We start from the raw sequence: 25807 nt of genomic DNA on the forward strand, positions 1-25807 counted from the left end.
CACTGGCTGATGTAATACAGATGGCCGCGCACCTCATGAACAAGCTGTCTTGTAAAGTGTGGCCATACCCAGAAACCTCTGTTTGCCATGAACAGATGCAGAAAATAAGCAACCCCATATACATTTGCTATAGTATAGAATCAGTGACAGCTAAGTACTTTGAACCAGTTTCTCTACAGATAAGTGATATAAAAAAATGCTGCTTTATTATAATAGAATTGGGATAAATTGATCAAGAATGCCACCATTTAAAAGTATCTGCCTAAGAGCTCCCGATCATGGGGTTTCTGTGATTTGCAAGCAATATGACGATGTGCCTTCTAGGTGTGGATTTCCAGGGTAGGGTAGGGAGTGTTCAGCTCCCAACTCTTATTGGCACACTTGCAGCCTCAGTACAGAGGGACTCTCCTTTCCAATTCCCCCAGTCCACGGCCCAGATTTAGGGAGCCCGAGAGCAGCAGTCGTGCTCTGTGGGATCGCAAGCAAAGCCAGAAGGAGAGCTTTGGTGGGTTAAGGCCTCCCTCCAGCTTGGACCTGCTGCTGGATGCTAGCTCACGCAGCCTGCCGGAGCGGGGAAAAGGGGAAGGAGCGGAGCCCACGCATTGACAGCAGGGCTCTGTCTGCCCTGGCGGGTGAATCAGCTGATGCGCTGGTACTTCTGGTGCGTTACAGCAGCCAGGGGAGGTCAGGGAGGTTGAGGAAGAGGCCTTCTATTTTAGGTGGCTTTATGTCATTTAAGTTAGGCTTAAAATTTTAAAACGAGAGGCGTTGGACAGTGAATTCAGTACGGGGAACAGAACAGTGAAGTGCCAGGATGCTGAATATTTGGGTATCAGTGCTGCTGGCTATTTGAGGTGCTGCTGTAGGTAACAGAGCGGTCTGCCTCTCTGGCTGCTGTACATATGCTATAAGGTCTCAGAGAACTTTTCCACTGAATTTTACACGTTAAATAACTTGGTTTAGCAAAGCACTGTTAAAAGCTGCTTGTTCTTGCTGCAGGCTGTAGCTTCATTAGCCAAATTCAGCATCCGTTTTGTCCGACATCTGCATTTGCAGTCTGGTACTGAATGTCACTCAGTCCATTATTTGTTGCTGCCTCCCCCTTCACCGGAGTCAGTGTAAGAAACAAAGAGAAGCTTATTATAGACACGCACGCTGGTGCAAGCGCAGGAAAAGAGACCAATGTACAGTACAGAACACCTCTGAGGGAACAGTATGCTTACAAAATTGAGGTAGCGTGTTACGCTGAGTTTTTCACCATGCCATTAGCACTTTGTTAGTGCACCCTGAGTGGCCCTAATGGCAATGGCCAGCTTTGGTTTCACAGGTTGGTCTAACATCTGCAGAGATGGGGAAGGTCCAGTCCAGCAGGCCAGCTTTTACTGATCAGCTGAGACTGTTACAGGATCAGGCTATCCGCATACTGTATCTTCTCTATCATGTCATGCATACATGTTGTAGTACTTTAACCTAGTGCATGAAATCATGTATAGACTTAATAAATGTACTTTTAACATACAAAATTCCTTGGGAATCTCTTAGTATTTACTTCTTAGGGGATTAAATGTAGACTTTGACAGTTAAACCTGATTCTTGTGATTCATTTTTTCTAAACGCATGGCTTGAAATAGTCACGCCAAAATTATTCGCTTGCTTATTAACATCTCTTAAATTTCAGTGACTAACGAGAGATTCTGTTACCCAAACGGTAACAACCTACTACCTTAGGCAACAGGGAACCTTTTTTCCTAGCACAGATGAAGGAGGGGCTTAAAATGGGAGATGAAAGTTTTGTTAATTCCAGCTAAGCTATTTTTTGAATCTTATAATCCAAACTGGCTTTCCTCTAGTGACTACTTAGGAGACTGTCATGTTATTTTTCATACACAAGATGTTCTAAAGCCTTTTATTTGGGTGACAGTAGGCAGCACGCTGACAAAGGAATGACCGTGAGCTGTAGAGTGACCATTATTCTCTTTACCATTGCTCACACAGTTTTGAATATAACTTTCTTTAAGGAAAGAAATACTCATGACAGATTCTCATGTTATTCTGTATTTACCACAAAACGTTCCTGTGCATTAACTACCCAAAGCTGATTTGGTTTGTAGATGTTGCCGTTGTATCACAGTGTCAGACACTAGCAAGTTGCTATGAGCATTTAAGTTTTGTAATAAATGATTTCTAAGCATCTCCTGCCCAGTATTCAGTCGCATTCTGGATCATTGTCCTTTAGATTTACTAACTTGAATTTTTTTCAGACCAGCTGTTTCTACTTTAGGCCAAACATCCTTCACGTGGCATTTCCACTTGCATTTTCTTTCTCCCTCTATGTGGGTCTGCTGCCAGAGTTCTGTGGTGTCTGCAGATACACAGACAACTTGTGCGTTAGTTCCTTTCTTCTCATCACTGCAGTGACACAGGGCTAAAATAATGTAAACCCGCAATGCTGAAAATGACATATTTTCACGTGATCAAGAATGTGCCCTAGGTGTACAGCTGTCTCACATGCAAAGACGTGACTCAGATACAGCCTTTTTAGACAAAACCCTTTTGTTATACTGAGAACACATGTAACAATAGCCTGGGGGGGAGAATAATAGAACATTTGTTGTTTTGTGAAGGGGGGTGGGAAGAGAATCTAAAGATAAGGAGATTGAAAATTAAAATTATATTTAAAGTCTGGTTTTCTTCACTGCCACATAGGGTATAAAAACGTTCCTTTAAGATGTTTCAAGACAAGTTCCTTATCCATATTGCACACACTGTCCGTAACAACTCCATGTGTGACAAGAACATGAATATCATGCAAGTTGATCAACTATAATCTGAAATATGTTGATAACTACTGATTGAGCTTTCTTTACTCCCACTGCTAAGTACTGATGTTGTATTTGGAGGCATTAAAACACAAAATGGAAAGGAAATTTGAAGTCAGGGATTACAACCCTACAGGAAAAACTCTCTGTGGGCAAGATTTCATTGAAGTCTATTCATAGATACAGCAGAAATTGTCTATACAAGCCAATTTTTAAGTGCTTGGGGCTTTATGCATGACAGACAATTCAAGACATCATTATTCAATTGCAAAGATGGCAGTGCAGTCAACAGATTTTGAAGTTTCTGGATTGTAGCCCCCTGCTCAGTCTAGTAAATCACTTGCATGATAGTTGACTTACACTTTACAAAGACTGCACCGGATCCTGTAGAACAACCTAGTGTTGCAAGATCCAGAGTAAATAGCTCTTTTCTAAAAAACATTATCTAGCCTTTCCAGGCACAAAACCATTTGTCATCAGTGAGGCCAACTAGCGAGCCAAGGTTTGAATATCTAGGCCAAGGTATCTGGAATATTTAATGTCAAAACCACAAGTATTAGAATGGTTTGAAAAGTTACATATCTGGGACTTTTTGCACTACCAGATTTCATTAATACCTTATTTTTTAGAAGTTTATTTCAGTAGCAATGTAAACTTTAAACAAAAGAGACAATGTGCTGAACTAAACTTCATTATATAGGACACCATCCATAGAGATACTGTCTTTGTATGATCTGTACACTTGCCTGATAAACCAGTTACTTTCATTTGAAATCTATATTTTTTTTTTTCCAGGAAGAAGGGAAGTCAAGTGAAGTTACCACACTCCTGTGGTATGAAGAAGCAGCATGATGTTCAGAAACAGCGCCTATAGTACTGAGCGGCCTTAAAGGAACTGGTTAAAAGCAGGAAGGGGAACTATTAATTGATACACACAACAGACGGGCTGTGAAGGCAACTGACACGTGGTAGGCAAGGTTTCTCATTAACTTCTGCCCTTCCACTGAGGTTTGCGTAGATGTTGCATTGCATGCTCACCGTTCGTGCAAAAATCCCATTTGCTGAAATGGGTGGGGGGATCATTGTCCTTCCCATAAATTTCCAGTCAATCCGTGTTGTGGTTGGTTGGTTTGTTTGGAACAAACACCTAAACATCCCCTAGATGTTTTCTAATCCAAATTTAATGAATTTTTAGTGCCTTGAGAATCCGTAAGTGAAGTTGATGAGGAGGTAAATCCATCCATCTTTCTATCTTCAGAACTGGAATAACTGGAAAAGTGAACAGAGAAAAATAGACACGACTAATAATACAGCATGATTATTAGCATAGGGATGTTAAAATAGGCATAATATCGTACTCTTTTTGAATGTGGACAAGGATATGCTCTGCCTCGCCCTATTTTCATTAAAGGCAGTAGGAATGTTAGTGCTGATTTCAGTGGGTGGGGATGGGGCTAGCTGCATGCAAAAGTAAGTTGTTACATTATACCTTGCTTTTCTTTGATTGCTTCTTTTAAGCCTTAGAAAACCACCTATTTTTTTATACCTACTAGTTTCAATGCAATTATTCCTAACAGCTCAGCACCAAGACTCTTACAATGAGGATGTATCACGGAAATCAGTGGCAAGGCAATAAGCTGCTATAATGAGGCCTTCCCTGCTGATTTCCAGAAGCCACTTCGGAAAGGCTGCTCTTTGATGAGCCCTTTTCAGTGCGAACATAGACGACTGCCGCCTCTTTCAGTCTTCCAAAGCCCGGCTGTAGTTTTTAAGCCTGGCCGTCGGGGGAGGCGTGCGGGTGCGCACGCCGGGCGCAGCACCAGCTCCATGGGGCGCCGGCGATGCTCGGCACTACGACGGAGAAGCGCGATCGGGGAGCGCCAAACGAGCGGGGGGGAAGCGAAACTACTCGTGAAGAAGCGGGGCTGGGAGAGGGCGGTAGCGGCCGGGCCCGGCCGTAGCTCACAACCGGGGTTTTCGCGAGGGGCTCCGCGGCTCGGCCCTCGCAGCGGAGCCCCGGCCCGGCACCGCGACGGGTCGCCCGTCTGGCGCACGCCAGGGCGGACAGGCGACTCCCCGTCGCCGCCAGCCCCGCAGCACCGGCTGGCACGGACCGGAGGCGCGGCTGGTGCCCGGGGGCCCCTCGCCGCCGCCCCGCGGCCGGCTCTGGCCCTCACGGGAAAATGGGCCCGGGAGCGGCCGGAGGGGGCGGGGGCGCGCTGCGCGATTGGCCGCCGCCTGCCGTTTGATACCGAAAGCTGCGGCCGGGTTGGCGGCCCGCGCCGAGGGGGCGGGGCGGGACCCGAGGGCGAAGCTATTGCCTAGGTAACGCCCGGCTCCCCCTCCGTGCCCGCGGAGGAGGCGGCAGCGCGGCCGTTACCGGCGGCGGCGTGAGGGAGCGGGCTCCGTCGCCGCGCTGGCTGGGGGGCGGCGCAGGAGACGGCGGCGCCCGCTGCCCGGGCAGGTGGGTGTGCGCGGGCGGGGGGTCTGGGGCGGCCCGAGCTGGCCGTGCCGCGGGGTGCGTGCCGCGCTCGGAGGGGGACGGCACGGGACGGGACGGACCGGACCGGCGGGGCACCCGCGGGCGGGCAGGTCTGCGTGGCGGCGGGGGGTGCGGCGGGGCTTGCCCTCGGCCGCCACCGCCGGCTCGTTTCGGTCCCTCCCCGCCCCGCGGCACCGAGCTCCGCAGGAAGAGGGCACTTCTCGGCTGCCGGTCGTTGCGACACGGTAGTTGCTCAACCCAGCGGGAGGCTCTGCCCTCCGCCCGGCGCGGGGGAAGGTTTCGGTAGGCTGCGGCCGCTCGTCAGCGGAGAGGGGCGCGGGGCCCGCGTGAGGGGCCCGGGGCGGGCGGCGGCGGCCTCGCGCCGGTCAGCGGCCGCCTCGGCGGAGCGGGCGGGAGCCTTTGTGCGCTGCCGCGCCGCGAGCCGGCGTTGCGCAAGAGCGCGCGGCGGTAACGGCCGCCGCAACAAGTGGCTCGCGCGCATCCTGCGCCGCGGGACGGCGGGCCCTTGCGCAACCGGCCCGGGGCTCGGCGCCCCGCTCCGCCGGGTCTGGCGCGGCCTCCTGGCTCCCCGTGTTACGCCGCCGGTGCCGGCCCCCCGCCGGCCCCGGGGCCGCTGGGCAGAGGGGTGAGAGCGGCAGAGCCTGTGCGGCCCTTCCGCAGCCGCGGGGGCTCAGAGCGGCGCTTGGAAGAGGCTTGGCGGTCACCAGGCGTTCAGCGCCTTCTCCTCGGTGAGGTTTCGCCGGACAACCTTGGTCTTTGCTTTATGCCTTGTGATTTTTTTTTTTTTAATGTTTTTCCTAACTGAGAACTCTGAGTGATAGCTTTGTGATTTTTAAGTGACGCTTAGATTATTCGATACTCGTGGCTGTTTTCAGCTCAGTTTCTGAGCACTGTTTTCCTTCCGAACCACAGGAATTTGTATGGAAAAGCAGTGTTCGTGAAATGTATTTCCAGTTAGATGCTCATTCTCTGCGCAGCTCAGAGCGGGTAGTGCACAGAATGATCACTTTGGCAGTGTGCTGTCATCATACAGTTTCTTAACAGACAGCTAAACTCTTCCACAGATGAGGACCTGTTTCTGTGTAAGGGGGGGAATAAATCTTCGTTAGTCCCAAAGAGGTCCTGAAAGAGAAACGGAAACCTTTCATGCCAGGATCGCTGGTTTGCCTAGCTCCAACGCATATGTGCTTACAGACTGATGTTGGATACCTTCCAAAATCAAGAAAGCTTAGGGTTTTTTTTTTTTGCCAGAACTTTCTGCATTTATAGACTTTTCTTGTCACCAGATATGTTGATGAGTTTTGGTCATGTGGAATTGACAACTGTAGCCAAAGTAAATGTTATGTACTCTCTAAGTCAACATTGCTGTTATACTGTTGATACTGAACTTTATTCAGGCTTAGGGAGTTCTTGAAGCTGGGCATGACTAGAAACCCCTGTAACACATTATTTATGTTTTCAAGACTGTAGTTTAGGGTTCGAAGTTACGTGAATACGTGAAGGATGCCATAGAAATTTGATCGGCCTGTGGTTTGCAGAACTAGCTAGAGGCTACCGCAACTGTAGGTCTTCAAAGATTAATTAGAAGGTGAAATAAAACTTTATAATACACTTGCTTTTAAGAAGATTGCATATAAAGAAATATTGAACATCCATACGCTTGTCAAAGTGTTGCGAAGTCAGGTGGAATACATTAAGGTGGCTGGGGAATTGATCACCGGGTCACTTGGAAACTTTGCTCTAGAAGCTTCCAGTTCACACTGATGATGGTTTTCCAGGCTTTGGAAGTTTCATGTCAGCAAGCAGTGCTTTTCAGAAGAGTGAGAGAAAGGAAAGGATTATTGCACAAAAATTCTTTGGTAACTGCTTTTTTTTGGCCTTTTTAAAAAGAATATCAGGGATATTGGCAATATCGAGAATGTTTTGTTGTGGATTGACTTGGAAACGTGTTTGGGTGGGGCTTCAGCCTGTAATTAAACGTGTTTTAAGAATTTTTTTAAAAGGAACTTCCTCCATGCATGGTCTTAAAATATTTTTGTTAATGTGTATTTAAATATCTGTTTTTCTTGAATAAAAATCACTTCCGTTAAGTCAGGTTTCACTTCCTGGGAATATCTGATGTCATAAATTTGCTAGTTCTCCGACTGTCTGTAGGCTTTTGGCAGAACTCCAATTTCTAGTGTAGGAAAGTGTTCTTTAAAAAAAAAAAAATTATCTTTGATTCTTGTGATGTAGTAAAGAGAGAATGTATCCTGCCTCTTCTCGCTGATTTCACTGCTCCACTACTCCTCTCCCTTTCTTGGAAGTTGAACATAGATTCAATAGGCTTGTGAAATGTTGCACACTTTTTTAAGTTTGCATATGTCTGCAATATGCTTTGTTTCACAAATGTGGGATTTAAAAACAAAATCCAGTAAAAATACAAGCCATCAGAATGCTATATATGTGGGGAGGGTGGAGGAAAAATAGTTATTATTTAGAAGTTGGGTGGAAATGCATGCTGGTGTTTTGGCTGTTTAGCTAGAAGGCTGGTATTGTGTTTTCAGTGACCAGAGGCAAAGGGTTCAAGTAGCTTAAGTGCTTTTTCATAGATCTAGAGATACATATGGAAGCTTTGCCCTTGGTTCTCTAAAAGTTGCCACCAGTTAACTTATCTGAAAATAAATACTGGGTTGTTGGGCTGTGGAATGTGGCATTGTATTTTATGCAAAGTCCATGGGGCTGCTTTGGTTTGAGGTGGACTTTCTGACTTGCCACACTTGGTAGCAGCAGACCGTTAAGTTATGAAGTTAACCCTGTTTCACAACGGGCAGTTTCTGTGAAAGCAGTCCAGGAGAGAAAAATCTGAAATAAACATCATTTACACAGTTACATAGAAAAGCTTCCTTGTTGTTGTTTGTTTGGTTTTTTGTTGTTATTGTGGGGTTTTTTGTTTGATTTTTTTGTTTGTTTGTTTGGTTTGGTTTGGTTTTTTTTAGTAAATGTGTGTTTGTACTTAAACTGATACACTTGGAGTATTGACATGGTGTTAACGTACTACATCTCTAATCTCAATTCTTGCATCAGAATAGGAGGACTTTGAATCACCGAGGACTGAAAAAAAAAAATCAGTATTAACGTCTGAGTGCATTAAACAATTTGTTTTGTGGCAGTGCTGTTAGTCCTCACAGTCGCTCACCAAATGAAAGTTTCAATGTGTTTTGATAGTGAAATCAGATCTGGTGGTAAAAATCATGTTGCATTAGAAATTTAAGAGTTTTTTAAAATCAATTTTCAGAAATCGGAGTAGTAACTTGTAAGCAGGCAGTTTTGCTTTGGGTTGGTAAGGTATATACTTACGGTCCAGAATTAACAGCAGGTAACAAAGTGGTGATTCTGTCAACTACCACAAATCGGAGATTCTGCAAGGTTAAGGTTACATGTATTTGTATAATGCCTGAAGTACCGGTTAGTGTAGGTGCAACATTGACCAGTCTATTCTACAATCTGTCAAATTTACATGGGTAAATCTTTATATCTCAACCTTTGGTGGAAATAAATTCAGGAATGCAGTTCCATTTACGTATATTAGAGTTGCAGAGGCCCTCATGTGCAAATGTTTGTGGATATGTAGCTGCCAAAATAATTGAATTTACATACTGGCTTCAGAAGATTAAAGAAACAAATAGTGATGCTGATGTGTCAAAAAAGCTTCCTTTGAGAACTAGGATTGGAGCAATTATACTGTCTCCCACTGATAATTTGGGGAAGAGGAGGCGAGCACATTGTTTAGTTCTTTTGGTTTTGGCAGCTTTAGGTAGCCAAAGTTTAACAGGTAGCATGCTACAGAATACGGCCTTTTGTAAATTTGGTTATATGCAAATAGAGGACGCAGACTGTTGGCCATGATGGAAAAATGCCCCAAATCTTTCTCAGTTGCATTAAAAAGAGAAAGGGGGATGGGGAGAAAGGGGAAGGGGGCAGCTGTGAGAACTTGGATTATTCAGTTTCTAATCTTAGAAGCTCTTGGCTTAAAATTGTGAATTAATTGAACTGAGGAGTAATTTTCTGTCTTTGGAGCTAAATCTACATATATAGAAATATATTTTTCTGTTTACTTTAGAAATAGCGTAAGAATTATGAGTATTATAAGTTTTCTTTTGATGCAAAATATACTTAATGTAAATTTGCTACTCATAGCTTGCTTTTATTTCTTTCAAAATCATCAAACTTGCATATTTTTGATAAATATTGTGCCTGTATGTAGTAGTATCTTCTTTGCATGAGTTTACTTGTAAGAGGGGAGGAGGTGACAACCCTGTGATTTCTAATTTCTTTTTTTGAGACCCAAGTAATCAGTGTATTCTCATTACGATCTTTTGAGGATTGCTTTTGGGGACTACCAAAGGTTTAGACTGAAGAGTCTAAACTTTTCATAATGTTTTTCTGAGGCTTATGTTCCCAGATTTCTTGTATCCAGAGCAAAAAGCAGAGGCTTTTCTTCATGTGTTAATGTGGAACTGATGAACATTGTTAAGTGATGTGGAGTCCATTAGGAGCTTGCACTGTTTGCTCTTGCTTTGGGTCATTCCTGTCCTCCCCTTGCCCCCAGGCACCATATATCCACTGGATTAAAAAAAAAAAACTGTGAGAGAATTCAAAGATGAGTTAGATGATGTAATTTTTGAGTTTGTATCAGCTGGCAGCATGTGTGCAATAGCTTGTTTGGGTCGTAGAGATAGATAAATAGTTTCGTGGAAGTCACGGGAGTGTTTGTGGTTTGTGTTGTCAGTTAATAAGAATATTAGTATGTCTTTGGTTTTATGATACAGTATTGTTATGAAGCATTTGCTAATTTTCAGTGTTTCTGAAAGTCCTTTGTCTGAATGCACAGAAGGTATCTTTAACAAAGCAATGAAATATTTAAAAAATAGGCATAAGAATAGTCAGTTGTTTATGAAAGCTTTTGTGTAGAATGTGCAATAGCTGACCTGACATTGCAAGAGGCTCACAGTCCTGCTGTCAAGTGGTTTTGTGACAGATTTAATGTGGAAGACTTGTGCTTGTATGCAGCTAGAGTACTAGAAGTAGTTTAAAAATCAGAGTAGGTAGATGGTTTGGAGAACATTGTAAAAAGTCTCTAGAAAATGGAATAACTGGTAATATTTGTAGTGCTTGAGGTTCTTGTGGTAACTATCTACTGAGCAATGCCTTTTTTTTATCTTGTAAATAAGGTGCTTGAGAGATGGATTTTGATACTGTTGTATCACTTAATTTTCTAAGAACAAAAGGTGCTATTTTGAAATGTTCTATGTTATTTTCAGTTAACGGTTTGGTGTTCATGAGTATAGAATGTTAATAACAGAAGAATATAAAGCATATCTTATTTTAGAAATGGATTACATTTGTGTCACTATAAATAACCCCCCAAAAAGGTTGCTTTCAAGTACTGCAGTATGACGGTTTTTTGTCAGTGATGGGAGTGTTGCTGTTTAGTATTGTGTCCTCCAGAAGGCTGTAAGTCAGCCTGTGGTTTGTGTATACGTGCACGGGTACAGACACACATAGGAGAACCAGGTAAACAAAGGTAAATGTTGTCAGTAGAAACTCAAAGCTAAGTACAAAGTTGATGTGGTAGAAAGAAGCACATAAAATGTTACTTAAAAATTGTATTGGGCACTGTATCGCCTTCCTGGTTGGCTTCAAGCCTCAGATTCCTTCCTCTGTTTTTGAAAAGTGCTTTGGTCCTTATGCCTGTACTTTTTTCCACTTCATCCACCTTTCAGTATTCCTGCTTTTTTACTTCTTTTCCTTCTTATAGTCTGTCGTTAAACTTACTACTCTTGGCTTATTCATTCTCCCCAGATTCCCCGTTATTTCCCTCCCAAACCCCAAAGAAATTAAGGACCTGTGTGTTAACCATGTGTGAATTTTCACTCTAAGTGTCTTGTCTTTTTAGACTGCTGTTTCTTGGGGACATAGGGTATTGTTCCTTACAGTGCCATGTGGGGTCCTGTCCTGATGATGTGTATTAGAAATAGTTTATGCTTTACAAAGTATAATATTCTGTAAAATGGAATCTGCAGAAGAAAGGACTCTCTGGGGACAGCTGTGGGAGGGAAGGAAACCAGTAGTCACAGACAAGGTCTGGGCTAGGAAACGAGTGGACTGCTATGGTAAGGGCTCAGCAGTCTGGGACTAGAGGTACGCCAGAGATGTGGGGGTTGGTGTGGTAGGAATAGTGGTACTGGGAGGCCTGCTTTTGGATCCTGTATGTTTCAGTGCTTGAAGATGGCTGGCAATATTGTTTGTTCTATGCTGGTGTTGGGATGTTGCTGGTGGGGTTTTTTTGTGTGTGTTTTGTTTTTTTGTTTTTTTTTCCAGATCCCTTTTGGACTTAAATGGGTGTTGCTAAGGAAGGCAAGGCCTGTGGGATTCTCCGTTGTGTGTGGTGTTCTGAAAATCATGTGGGCTTGGAGTATTTATATTTGTAGCCTTCGGTGCTGAGTGTCTTGCTTCTGTTTCAGCTGATACAGACGAGAACCTCTGCATTTACTATCTAGTTATCTATATGCCAGGCTAAGGATGCAATTCAAGATGTCAGTGAAGATATTTGAGGAAGATTATCCAAGTCGTAACCAGGGATCCTCTAGGCAAAGAAGAGGTAGTACTTGGTATACAGACAGCAGTAAAACAGAGATAGTGCGTATATGTGTATGCAGTCCGTATGGGCATATGAAATGGCCAAATGTCAGTGAGACCCAGTAGAATGTAAGTCCTGTTAGTAATCTGTGGAAATCTACAAGAACAAAAAATCCAATAATTAGTCCAAACCCAGTAGGAAATAAAATTTGAAATGTACCTTTACAACTATCTGAAAGGTTGTAGCGAGGTGGGGGTCAGTCTCTTTTCCCAGGTAACAAGTGATAGGACGAGAGGAAACGGCCTCAAGCTGCGCCAGGGGAGGTTTAGATTGGATATTAGGAAAAGCTTCTTTACTGAAAGGGCACTCAGGCATTGGAACAGGCTGCCCAGGGAAGTGGTTGAGTCCCCATCCCTGGAGGTATGTAAAAGATGTGTAGATGTGGCACTTAGGAGCATGCTTTAATGGTGGACTTGGCAGTGATAGGTTTACAGTTGAACTTGATGGTCTTAAGGGTCTTATCCAACCTAAATGATTCTATGATTTTATTCTTTAAGTTTTCTTACGTCAGGTTTGAATGGAAGTTTCATGGGAGTCTTACGCGCACTATGACATTAAGATTGAGCCATAATATCATAGAATCATTAAGGTTGGAAAAGACCCTTAAGATCATCGAGTCCAACCGTGAAGGAGGTGAAAAATGCTTGTGTGTGTCTGCTGAAGTATTTTCAATTATTTACTCATAATAATAACTTAAGTGTGAAGAGGTGCATGTATGTGTGTGGAGAAGAGCTGTCTTGTTTTCCCTTTTCATGGGAGGACTGTACTTGGGAATCTGTGATAAATGCTGACTGGAAAGTGAGTAGTAGTTTCTGAACCCTCTTGAGTGAAGAAAAGCATCATTAGTCTGGCAGATTGTCAGCAGCAAATGGTACGTTAATTTTTGGCACAAAACTCTTGCTAGCAAAAAAAGAGACTTCCTTTCTGTTAATAGTCAAAATGAGGAGGGACTGATTATATGTTCTCAGCAGGCTGATAACTGTTCAGCTTCTTTTTAATATCCATGTAAGACACACAATGCTTTTGACAAAAGTCCTTTTATATTTTATTAAATATAAAAACTTTCTAATATACTGATAATCTGCATCCATCTACATAATTACATTTTCTTCAAATAATTTTATTATGATTACAAACTACTACAAACTGTGTATAAACTACTGCAAAATTTCAAATGCTATTTAAAGATAAAGAGATACCACTATTAAGATGTGTATGGAATATGGTGAGTCTTCATCCTAGGCCAGTTTTAGTTCCCCAGCACTTTGGAAGTACTGTTTTATGTCTGCTACTAATGGTAGCAATATAAGGAAATAATATTTTTTATTTAAAATGTTTATTTACACTTGAATTAGGTGATCTCTAGCTATGTTGAAAATTTTAGTAAGCTCAACATAATGATCGAACTTTATTTTTTACCTGAATAAGAATAAAAGCATTTTTCTATACTGAATTGTTGCTTTAAGTGTTAGGTTACCATTTTTAACACTCAATGTGATTCTTAGAGTTCAGCTAACACAAGTACATAAAAATTGTTTATTTTTATATGGCAGTCTGTTTTGATAACTATAGTAATTTCTGCTTCCTCTGGGTGCTGTAAATAAATCCGGAGTATGAAGAGCTACAGTGATTAAGAATAGCAGAAAAGTACTGCATAAAAAGGAAAGGTTATTTAGTAGGAATTAAATTCTTCAGTTAAAAACAAGATTTGCAAGAATGTGAAGATCTAACCTAAAAAGTTAGAAGTCATGTTAAGACCACAATCAAGTCTTTTCCTCATCATTTCTCGTCTGAATTTGTAGTAGTTTCATCAAGACTTGCAGCAGGTCTGTATCTTTTGAAATTGAGTGCACATACTAGGTGCTTTCATAATATCTGTTGCTGCAAATGTGTTGGATTACAACTCCCTTTATATTCGATTTGCTATTCACCACAAAATGACAAAAGTCCTTATCTATTTACAGTTTTTAAATAAAGAACTTCTCTTTCTGTATTTTTCCCTTTACTCCATTTTGTTTAACTTGAAAACTTCGTGGTTAATTTACTTGGGTGAGAGATACTGTAGCTAAAGCACTGGCTAGGGATTTGTAATAATTAAATTCTGTTTCCAAGTGTGTCACATGGCTGCTGTTTGAGCTTTGAGAAGTTTGGTTATCATGGTATATTTTCATCTGTGTGTTGGGCATGAGTAGGTTACTTTTTCTTTCTTTGGTATCTTTGGTAAACTTTTCTTATGTTTATGTCCTTGAACATCCATAAGGTCAACTGTCATGGACCTTAAAGTATATGAGATGCTACTTTAGGATAAATGCACATGCTTAATTGAAGAATACTTTGTAGCAGCTGTGGTAGTAGAAATGAATAGCAAATAGGTTCTATGTGTTTTATATTAGGATGGAGAACAGGTAAATGTATTTTTAAGTGGCTCCATTTAAAAAAAAATCCATTTAAGTGGCCCCATATAATCATCCCAGCTGATGCACAGCCTCACTTCGCCTAATATCTGTGAAAATGCTATGGTTGAAAGAAAATCTCCTTTATTGTATTTAAAAAAAAAGAAAGAAACTATTCCTAAAAAGTAGATAGAAGCAGACTGTAGTACAGTAGCTAAAGTATTTTTAAAGCATCATATTAAAAGATTAAAAAGTTAGTCTTTAGTGTATTGTTGTAATGGGAATAGAAATTGGAATGATTAACCCCTTTCTATTTATAGCTGTTTTCTCTGAGTTAATATTCCCATTCCAGTTAACTTCCAGGTAGATTTTATGAGAAGGCAGAGCAATTCTTGCCTTAGTCTATCACTATAGCTAATAATTTTTAGTGTCCTCAAGTTACTTTCTTTTTAATGTGAATTTCACAAAGCATTTTGCTGTATTTTCAGATCTACTTGTATTGTGATAACATGTCAACTTTTATTGCATGCAACTACAGGATTTAAAGAGGCCTTCAGCATTTAGTGTCTCTTTTTGTCTTCCTATCACTACTTGCCGATTTTTAAAATACTGGTATATCACTGCTTAAGATTGCTCTTCTGGGGTTATTGGCTGATGAGAATGAGAGATGCAGGCTGTGTGTGCTATACTGATAGAGTTCAAAAGAGCCAGACCTGATATATATCAATTATTACAAAAATTTTCCACTCGATGCCAGAAGTTGCTTCTTCATTATTAATTTAATTGGAGCTTGTTGGCCAGGAAAGTAGCATGCTACTTTTACTGTGCCTTTTAACTCTATTTGTGGAGTAATAAAGGGTTTCTACCTATGTAATGGCATCTTTCTCAAAAAAGAGGCAATGTGGTTGGGTAGACCCCTTATATAAGAAGGGGTCTTCAGGAACGGCAGCATTCCTGAAACTTTCAGCTCAAGCTTCTACATTTTGGTGATTAACAGACCCAGTTAACTTGAAGAAAGATTCCTTGGAGTGCGGTGGCAAATGAAATGGTGTAAGCGTTGTTTAATTTTCTGTTGTTGTGTGGTGTATTTTTTTTTTCCCTGTGATTTACTTGTGAAAAGTAAAATAGGATTATAGAAGGGCTTTGTTGTCTTTCTGACTTATCATGGGAGAGGATTTGAAAGGAATTAAAGCAAATAATTTGAGTCTTTCCTCAAAACTTGCACTCCTTGGTAAATTATTCTTTTGCTGTCAAGTGTGGTGGTGAGAAATTTTTATCATGGTCAAACCATTATTGTTTGTGTGAAAACTGAAAAGCCTTTGCTTTCATGTGCAAGAGTTGCTTTTTTGATTTCTGATTTTATGGCATATTTTAAGAATTGCTTTCTTAACTACAAATGCTGCTGCTCCAGTGCTCTTCCATGCGCCCAGGTTTGTATACCTTGTATACTACTACTACTGTTGTTTGGAGGTGAAGCAACATGCTCTGGAACAGAAAGTTGTTCTGACGTAGTGAAGTAGTTGTCAAAACAAAGTCTCCCTAGTGGTTTGCTTTGGAAGGAGGAGCTCATTCTCATTTATCAGAGAAAGAGAGAGCTTTTAGGTACCTATTGCCAGAAACTGAATATTGATCTCGTAATTCGGTGGTAGCAGGAGGATAAATACATTCTCCAGAATGCATCTGCTGCCTCCTCTCCTCAGTCCTTCCACACCTTGCCTGTGAAAATGTCAGAGAACGTCTCATTTTCAATCCAGCCTTTATCAGGTTCCTCTTCAGTCTTGTGGTTTGAGAGATGTTACACAGAAAGTTGAGAGGGTTGTATTTTATTCATTCCATTTCGCTGTTCATGGTTCATCTTGGTGTCGGAATGGCTTTGCAATTTGATCATATTGAATATAGAATTATTCTTAATGTGGTTAGAGCAGTTCTATTCACCATAGTATCTACGATACTAAGGGTAAGAAGTCGTTCACCTGTGTTAGAGATCTCCCAAGCAGATTGCTCTCTTTATGGAGGAAGCTTATTCCCCAAGTATTTCTGTGCTCTGCCAGTGCTGCTATCACACAGGGTCATAGCTGTTGCTACTCTGTGTGTGAAATTCCCTGAGGGGAATACACATGGCAATGCACTGGAAAGGGTACTTAGAGCAAGTTACAGCTCTAGTACTACTATAGCTCTGTTCCTTCTCAGAATATAGAAGTAAATTTCTCACTGCAGTGTTCCCTGATGCCATGAAAAGCTTTTACTTCTGTCAGAAATAAGCCTGTAGAAAAGATAGTTCTTTAATCTACTGAAACCTTTTCATTAATGAAGGAAGCTGAAAAATGCCATATAGTCTAAATTACTATGCTGAGAATTGCAGCTGATGAAAATAGAGGTTTTTGGTTGGGTTTTTTCTTTCCTGTTTGTCTTTTTTGGTTTTTTTTTTTTTTTACATTGTGTTCTATAATTTTAGATAATATGTCTAAAAGCAGTGTAAAACATATGAATACTATTAAAATCTGACTTTTGGATCCAAATCCAGATTTGAACTGTTGCTTTGATGAGAGGAAGGTTGTCTTTTTTTTAAACTAAGCACTCCCCTGCTTCTAGCCTGGGAGTAGTGCAAATTTAGGATTCTTAAATTATGTAATATTATGAGTTGTCATGCTGAAATTATACTTGATATTTTTACTTTTTTTTTTTTTCTGGAAAAAGTGCCAAGCAAACTCAAAATACCCACCTAAAAGCCAACCAAACTTCCGTGAGCAGAGCCTGGTAGCAGCATACTGGTTGAGGTATTCTTCCTGGTTTTGATACGTAGTAACTTGCATAAACAAACGCAATTAAGTTTATTGATATGGAGGGCAATTTTGTTTTCTAAAAAAAATAAATTGTTGGTGATGCTAGGAATTATTTCTCAGCTCTAAGTCAGAATCTTTGATAACCACGTACTTTTTCTTGTTAAATAATGGATGTACCAGATGATTGAGAAGGTTATAGAACTTTTATGTAAAGAAGCATTAAGGGAGACAGTCTACCAATATATATTGCATTGCAGCTTTTATTACATTGAAGAAAAAATAGTTAACAAAAGGGATAAAACAATCTTGCTATAAATATAGATATTAATGCAAAGGATTATATTAGAACCTGGGAATGTGATTGTTTAATTTTACATTAGAAAATTTTGTCTCAAAATCACTCCCAGTTCCATTCTATATTGTAAACCGTGCACTGATTGCCATTGTACTGCCAACCTTAAATTCACACATAGGGGCTAGAAGGAATAGGGATGTCGTAAAGCTTCTGTCATTTCAGTGTTTCAGAGGAAGTATAAGAATTAAACCAAAAGCCCAAACTTGTATTCAGGCTTGCTACTAATTTTCTGTTCAGTTTTTCCTGGTTTTCCCCACCCCTTTAAATGCATATCGGGTTTACTGTTGAGCAGCTAATACGAGCAGGAGGGTGGCTGTCCTTGCTTTCTTCAAATGCTGCTCGTCTTGCTTCCACGTTCCCCTAGTGATACTCTCTGTCCCCTTCTGTTTTGTAACACGGTTGAGGTTCTTGCATGGTTTTCATACACGCACTGAGAACCTGAATTTGTACGTTCTGGCATATAACATGCAACTCCTTTGATAACACCCTGAGTTTTCAGCACCACAGTATGAGGCAATAGAAGTCTCACTACCTGAAAGAGGGGGGAGTGGGGAGCAAGAGCAAATTAAAATGCACAGTGTTTCATTACCTAAGAGAACTTAATAGATTTGCTTTTGAGTGTTGGATATAGCTGAAGGTAAACTGCTTTTGTTAGATGTTTGAATTTTTCCTTCTTCATCACAAGAAATATTCTTAGTGATTACTTTTAGTTTCAGATAGTATTTACTATATATGTGATGTTAGTGATGAAATACTGTTGCTGTTTATCATGTGGTAATATTTGGAATAAAACAGCAAGTTGGACTGCAGCAGCATGTCTTTGAAGTACACTGAGCTAGACACTACTGTGTTCTTTCATAATCTCTTGCAATCCATGCTTTGGAGTTTGTTTTAATCATAAAGAGCAAAGCCTTTAAACTGGTATCTGGAGCAGAGTGGGAAGTAGCTTCACAAAATGGCTCCATAACAATTACTGAAAAATTGTTTAGTCTTGCTATTTAACTCTACTAATGTGTTCTCATTTATATAAAATTACATATGCACACAAGAAAAAGCAGAATTTGGGAACTAAATAGGAGTAAATTTGCATAGTTTCACCATATTAGGCATTTAACAGAACGTAAATGGGAAGTGAAACATCAGCATGTGAAAGTAGTGAAGAAAATAGACTACACAGAAGAGATCACAAGAAACAGAAATCATGAGTAGTCCTGTTAATAATGTTTCAAGTAACTAAATAATTGTGGTAAGATCTTTGCAGAGCCAAGATGAAGACTCAGTGTTTTATTTCTCTGTTTAAAATGCAAATAAATATTCATTTAGTAACTTTTGGGTGGAACCAGTAGGGTTTTTTGCAGTGTTTTTACACCTGTGACATGCTAGTGAGTAGAAAATGCATCAATAATAAAGGCTATATTCAGGTGTCCTGGATTCTGAGGAAATGCCTAGTCAGCAAGAGCTATGCACCTTAAGTCTTTCAGAGTTTAAGCCAGTCAGAGGGAAATAAGGGAGAAGGACTTAATAAACTTTAGAATGTCTGAAAATGGCCTTGAGCTCATTAAATGAATATAAGATTTCTTTATCAAAAAATGATGGTGTGGAGGTAATTTTGTTCCTTAACAAGTCCTTGTGTTCTGTGTTCTGCCCAATAATTAACTTAGCTTCAAAGTAGGCTTTAAAACAAAAGTATGGGGCATAATTGTGGTGTGATACAGGACCAAAGGAACCAGTGCTTCACTGGCAATTCACAGGTATAGGAATTGCTGCGCTGCTGGCAAGTAATGTCCCCCTCCCCAAGATGTCTGTTTTCAAATACTGCTTTAAATGTAATGAAAATCCATGTAGAACCAAATTTTTTATTATTGCTTGCAATCTATTTTAGTATTCAGAAAGAGGAATTTTAGTAGTGTGACTGCTGAGGGTGCACAGTGATTGCAGACCGGTTGACTGGCAGTTCATTAACTCTTGCAAACATCTCTGTAGTTGTCACAAGAGCTTGTGCAGGGTGGTGGATTTGTTTGCATCTGCCTAAACTACTGCTCAGTGGTTAAGTTGGCTCAGCCTCAAGCCTTTGAGCTTCACGCTCTGTGTGTGTGCGCATGTGCATGTGAATGTAGGTATGGATTTCTTGGAAGAGGAGCACCACTCTGTGATCACAGCTTCTGATTCTTCACTTTTGTAAGCCAGACTTAGTGAGCCAGAGTTAGAAAAGCTGCAGCACTGGCCTGGAGGTGTAAGTGAGCTGGGAGGAGGTGGGGGAGCTTACGTCTTCACACGGATGAGTCTGTTCGATCTAAACTGTTAATTTCTTTGTCACCAGCTTTGGAGCTACTGAACCAGTTGGGTAATCGCTTGTGCCCTAAACCGGATTGGAACTGGAAATGAGCTGGAAAGTGTTACTCATTTGACTTTGTGTTTATGAACCAATATGAAACAAATCTAAGCAGTTGTTTGTGAGTCATCTGAAATCATAAAAACACTGCTGTTTTTATAAAATGGTCATGTGCAGCCTAGAACTTTGAGCTTTTTGAACTGTAAGAGTATCCTCAGATCTAGTACGTTCTCCAGCTCAGAATCTCTCCTAGGATGTTTTGGTATTCTGTAGTTGTTATAAGTTATCAGCACTAGGAGCCAGCCCTCTCCCATTTACAGAGACTTTGCTGATCTTCATTTCAGCACACTGCTCTCCAATCAGAGAATGATTGGTTGCCTAACAGAACGAGAGGCAAAATTTGCCATCTACTAGAGTCTTTTTTTGTGAAGCTTCATTCACAGTGAGGTATTCCCCTTCGGCTTTGCCCAGAGGCATTTCTTTTGAAGGTGGCAGAGCAGAAGAAAAATGGTTGAATAATTCTGGGAAAATAAAAGTAAATTATTTTTGTTTAGGTGTGTGTTTGTTGATCCTAAATCATGCAGGTGATGCCTTGCCATCTGGAAGTATCTGTTCTTTGCTCCTTTAGTTGAAGGTCCTTCATTTTCCAGTGCCAATAAGAACCCTAAGTCTTCTGCTCTTTTGTTGACTTTATTGTAAGGACAAAAGACTGTCATTTGCCTCACAACTTCAACCATACTGAGTTCGAAACTACAGTGAGTAGGAGGATTACTGGGTTACTTAACCCTGAACACCATCAGGATATATCACTGTGAAAGAGGGATTCCCCCCCCCCCCCATTAAATTAAAATGTCAGTAACTGACACCCTGTTAGAAATCAGTATTTTCAAAATAAAGAGTTGATGAAAACTTTGTTTTAAACTGAAAGGAATTCAGCAGTGTGCATAATCAAGTTTAAAAAAAATCTGATTTATTGTAAAGCATATTAGTATGTGCTTGTGTGAGTATAAATTTCTTTTAAACAAGCCTGTTGGACACAGAAGGGGATTTCAGAAGTGAGCCATAGCTTAGTGAGGCTGGCTCTCTGGGTAGAGTGAACATGGCATCGTTAGAGGGTGATTCATAGCAGTTGAGTACAGAGCTCCTGCTCTGAATCACCCACTGGATAAATGTAATTATGATATTGAGTTCTTCGTAATGAAGACATGTGACTGAATTTAGCTTCAAATCATGTTTCTAACTGTTATCCATTTAACTTAAAGAATAACACTGACCCACATTTTTTAGTTATTCGTGAAAATGCTTTGTGGTCTTTGTTTTGTCTGACTTAAGGAAAAAGAAAGGCCGTAAATTGACTTGTAGTTCTGACATAGATCTCTTTTTTGCAACTCATTTGGGTTAGAGCTTGGTATTCTGCAGTTTCTGTCTCTGCTTGTTTTTGGGTTTTTTGGGGTTTTTTTGTTTGTTAGTTGTTTTGGTTGTTGTTTTTTTTTTTTTTGTCTGTGGGTATTTTTACGTGATGAGAGCTTGTAGCTATATGCCTGTTTTGTTTTGGTTAAAAAGATTTTGTATGAGATAGGTGGGTTTCATAGAGCAATTGTGTTCTGTGTTTTGAAGTGACACATTTCAGAAAAGGTTGAGGCTTGCTTTTTTAAAAGATATTATTGTTTTTTGACCAACCACCACCAGCTGTGAAAGTAGAACACAAGGAAGAACAGTGCTGTGTGTGTAACAGTACACTGTCCATTATCAATAAAATATTTTGTCTCTTGATATTAGTGCAGAAGTAAGTGTCACCTTTAAAAGATCAAAACTGGCCTCTTCCATTGAAGAGGCTATGGGCACTGCATAATTTGGGTGACGCTTATGTACAGTTCTACTGTTTGGATCAGTCTGCATGGAACTCTGTGCAATATATAGGCAATATTTTTTTTAGATTCAGGCTTTAACTTGCATTTTCAACATTTGCACTAAGATGTGCAGTATGTGGAAGCTGGAAGTCGCTGTGATTTAGCCAAATGTGCACTGCTGCAAGTTCTTCTTTTTCTCACTGTTTTAATTCCTGAACTTGGGTTGTAATGGCTTAATTACTGATAGTGAAAGTTCTTGAAGAATTTTGTGCCTATTATTGTTGAAACCTAGGACTGAGGAAGGAGGGAAAAGAATGTTGCTTTATATTTCTTAGTATTTTTTTCATTTGAAGATATTTAGTGTGGTTACTGATGGTTAATCTGCTTCTTGTCTCAGACTCGGTGAAATGGTGAGTTTCTTCCTTGCCGAGTGGGTGCTACAGCAGCTAATTCAGTTTGACATTCACTTGTCCGATCTTCGGTGCTATTGAGAGCATGAAATGCATGAGACAGCTTTGAGATAGCTCAAGATGTGAATCAAAAGCAATAAAATGCCCTAGCTATACGTTTCTCTATGTATTGCTGTCCAAAACATCTGCTAGTGCTCTGAGCACTGGTTCTGATGCCTTCCTCAGTGCATTCTTCCAGAGTAGGAGATTCATTTGCAGAGAGGAAGATACTCAAGAAACTGCTGTATCATGTCATTCAACCCACTCAGAGTTCCTTATCCTAACGCAAACCCAGAGTATCCTCTCTAACAAATGGTGTCTTTGTGTGCTCTGGCAGAATTCACAGAGGAGCCTGACTGATAGGTCTAGAAATTGTTAGAGAGTAGACAACCATAGGGCCACAATTAGCTGAGTATTTTCTATGTGGCATTTTCTATTGCTTATGAATGAGTGTTTCTTTTTTCTTTCTTTTTCCTTTTTTTTTTCTTTTTTCTTTTTGTGCGAGTGGCCTACTTCCCTGGCTTATAATTGTTTCTGTTTTACATTAGATGTCACACAGGAGTTTTAGGCAAAAGTTTCTTGTGCATTTTCCCCCTTTCTTCCCTTGTGGTACAATTTTTTTTGTCGTACATTGATAAGTGTTTCTGTGAACATAAAGAAGTATAGAGGGTAGCTATAGAACTGCAGAAAGTTTTACTGTATTGTCACAGGCATTTTGATTGTCACCGCACAATTTTATGACTCCTGAATTATTTCATAAGATTGTTAATGGTTTTTTTTAAACCAGTTATGACTTGCATAAAACCAGTATTTGTCTAATAAAGGTGTAATGAAATGATTCACAAAAATGATTATTTCGCAAAATACAACTTCTCATGCAGAAGTTGCAAGCTGAAATGGAATAGGATTCCTGTTAGGTCCCTGGTGGTACCAGGGTGTGGACCCAAGGTCAAGTGCCCAAGGTGGTTTTGTGTTGTGTTTTTGGCTGAGCTCACAGTCAACTGGGACCCATGAAGGAGGCCCTGCTGGTAATGTCCAGGTGACAGTTCTATTTTTCCCACATTCCCCAGGGAGATGCAATGGGGAAAAGGTGTGTGCTCATCAGAGAGTCCAGTTTGTGTTCACTGCTTGAGGCAGTTGCTTCAAGCCCTTTTGATCTTTACTCTGTTCCCAGAGATTATACTTACAGAATCATAGAATTGTTTAGGGTGGAAAAGACCTTTAAGATCATCAAGTCCAACCATTAGCCTAGCACTGCCAACTCCACTACTAAACCATGCTCCTAAGCAGCACATCTACCCGTCTTTTAAATACCTTCAGGCATGGGGAGTCAAGCACTTGCCTTGCATGTTTTCTTATGTAGCTGGAGTTCTCGCTAGCTGTTTATGGTAGTTAAAAGGCCAGCAGAGTTTGTACCTTGATCTGTTAGGTAATATAGTCACCAGCCTTTGAAAAATTTTCCAGTTGTGCTTTGAGGGTACAAAGTGTGCTGGTATATGAAAGGTTGACCATGATGTGATCTGCAGTTACGCTGATAACCATCTCTCATAACCTCTGTTCTGCTGGTCTGTAAAATGAGAAAGGTTGGTTAGCTAGAAAAATAAAGCTGTGCACTGTGATCCTGTAATGAAAGACTTGTTTCTAGTGCTTGAATATAGTAGCGGGTAGTTTGGCTGTATGCATCAGAAATGTTTTAAGGTCTGGAGGGCTGGTCGTTCCCCTGGCTGTACTCAGTGTACAGCTGGTTGCAGAAGACCAGCAGGAAGCCTGTTGTCAGTGTCATGTCTGAATTGCAGTGGAGATGCAAACTACTGTGAGAATAGAGGGAAAAAGGACAGAGAGCTGTAGGGAAGCGAGCAGAAATCTAGCAAGCAAGAGACTGTGGAGAGCACAGGAATTGATAAACTGTAACAGGAGCTATTCACAATGTACTGGCTTGTTAAATGTGTACGGTTTATGGACCCTAGGTATTTTCTGGGCTTTATGCATGGGCCTAACCCTCAGATTGGATGCCAGTGCATTGACCACTGTGCTAATACAGGTTTCTTTTATTTCTCACCAAATTCTGAATAAGGCATGAGGAGCATTAGCCTTCCTTGCCTCACCAGTGTCTTAGATAGGAATACAGTGCAGGAGGTTGACTCTGTGTAAGATGGGAATGATTTGAAGCATCATAGGAGCCAAGCAGCCATCTCCCATTCCAGGTCACAGTCTGCACTATGTGATACGAAAAGAAAGGACAGTAGAAGGCTTGGAGCAGGAACTGCAGTACTAATATGACTGCCTGCTTTCTCTTCTGGTACTTGAGTTATTTCACAAAGTGCATTTTATTTTTTCTAGTCCAGCGTTGTTTGGTTTTCTTTTTTTTTTCAAATGCATTCTTAGTCGAGAAATCTGACAACACATCTGTGTTACACATTGTTCCCATTTATGAACTTAATAAAATGGGTAGATAGTATGGTATAGGGAAGCAATAAGGTCACAGTTTTTTCCCAGTGTATCAGTGCTGATACTGGAAAACTACTATTGTGCATTTTGCCTGTAATTCCCACATTGCATTTGGGAGGCTTCTCTGTGGCTTGCCAACCTCTATGGAAGCGGTTGTTGTTGTTTGGGTAAATTTATATCGTATATACTAGCAGTGGCATATATGCAATTTCAGAACACCATTCTTTGCTATGTTGGTGCTGGTAGGGTTCCCATGAAAGGTTTCCTGTGAATGGTGTGTTAGGCTCCCACCATCTGATTTGTCATCACGTGACTAGTTAGCCAGAGACCTCTAGAAGGTTGGGAGATCCAATTTTTAGTAAAAATAACATCCTGCTTCTGCCCCAGGGTATGGTACTTCAGACATATGCTGTGTCCGTCCCGTGTCCCCCCCCCCCCCCCCCCCCCGAAGGGTGACAGATCATGAAAGATTGCTTCCTCAGGTGAAAGTTCTGGAAGTAATCACTATTTATCTTGTATCTACAGTATGATGGATTTCACACCCCCTCCCAAGCTCCTGCCTTCTGGCCACTAGCTTTTGATTCTGATTTTTCTGGCTCCATAAACACTAATATTGACATGACTGTGAAATATTAATGCCAGACTGGTACTTTAGCATTGGTTATAAGAGATTCACACTGTTCCTTTGTCCTTGGAATTTCTAAATCATGTAAGGCTGCCTTCATTTTTTTCTAGTCTTCCTTTTTGGCTGTTGCCTCCTGTAGGCTCCTAGGCTTTAATCATGAAAAGTTTCTGGACTAGTTCGTACCTTTATGCACCACAAGGTTATTTTCAGAAGGTTGTGCATGGAGCAGTAACTTAATTTTTTCAGACTTAAGCAAATAGAGCAGCAACTATTTTTCCCTCACAGCCACTGAAGAAACTAAGTTGCTTCACAGTGCTCTATGTGCTGATCCCTAGAGAGGTTCTGCTCTGCGTGGGACAGAGGGAATGACAGCCCTTGTTCCTGATCACTATACTGCATTGAGTTCCTACAAGCACAGCGTGGACCACATAGTGTGGTCTAGAAAAAGAATTGTTTATGGGAGGAGGAGCGTAGTTACAAGCCTTGTGTTTTGTGGCTTGGCCTACAAACCTGTAGATAATATCAGTGCAAACTGATAGCACTGCTTTGTTCTCAAGGGGTCTAAATT

The 25807-nt window shown here is 40.9% G+C and overlaps 1 protein-coding gene across 6 annotated transcripts in view; it reads left to right on the plus strand.

The window, feature by feature from the left end:
* The window catches only part of PIK3CB (phosphatidylinositol-4,5-bisphosphate 3-kinase catalytic subunit beta), a 117844-nt gene that overhangs the window by 28308 nt on the left and 63729 nt on the right, over window positions 1-25807 (plus strand). For 3 of the 6 annotated variants that reach the window (XM_087740127.1, XM_087740128.1, XM_087740126.1), the window contains one exon: window positions 3615-3787. The gene's annotated coding sequence lies outside the window, so the exon portion shown is untranslated. Of the gene's footprint in view, window positions 1-3614; window positions 3788-5145; window positions 5284-5952; window positions 6051-25807 lie in introns of those variants that run through there. The other 3 variants (XM_087740125.1, XM_087740132.1, XM_087740129.1) reach the window with 3 other exon arrangements.

This window comes from Nipponia nippon, unplaced genomic scaffold, assembly GCF_047370975.1.
Source record: "Nipponia nippon isolate SJK-2023a ecotype South Korea unplaced genomic scaffold, ASM4737097v1 scaffold_7, whole genome shotgun sequence".
Lineage (NCBI taxonomy): Eukaryota > Metazoa > Chordata > Aves > Pelecaniformes > Threskiornithidae > Nipponia > Nipponia nippon.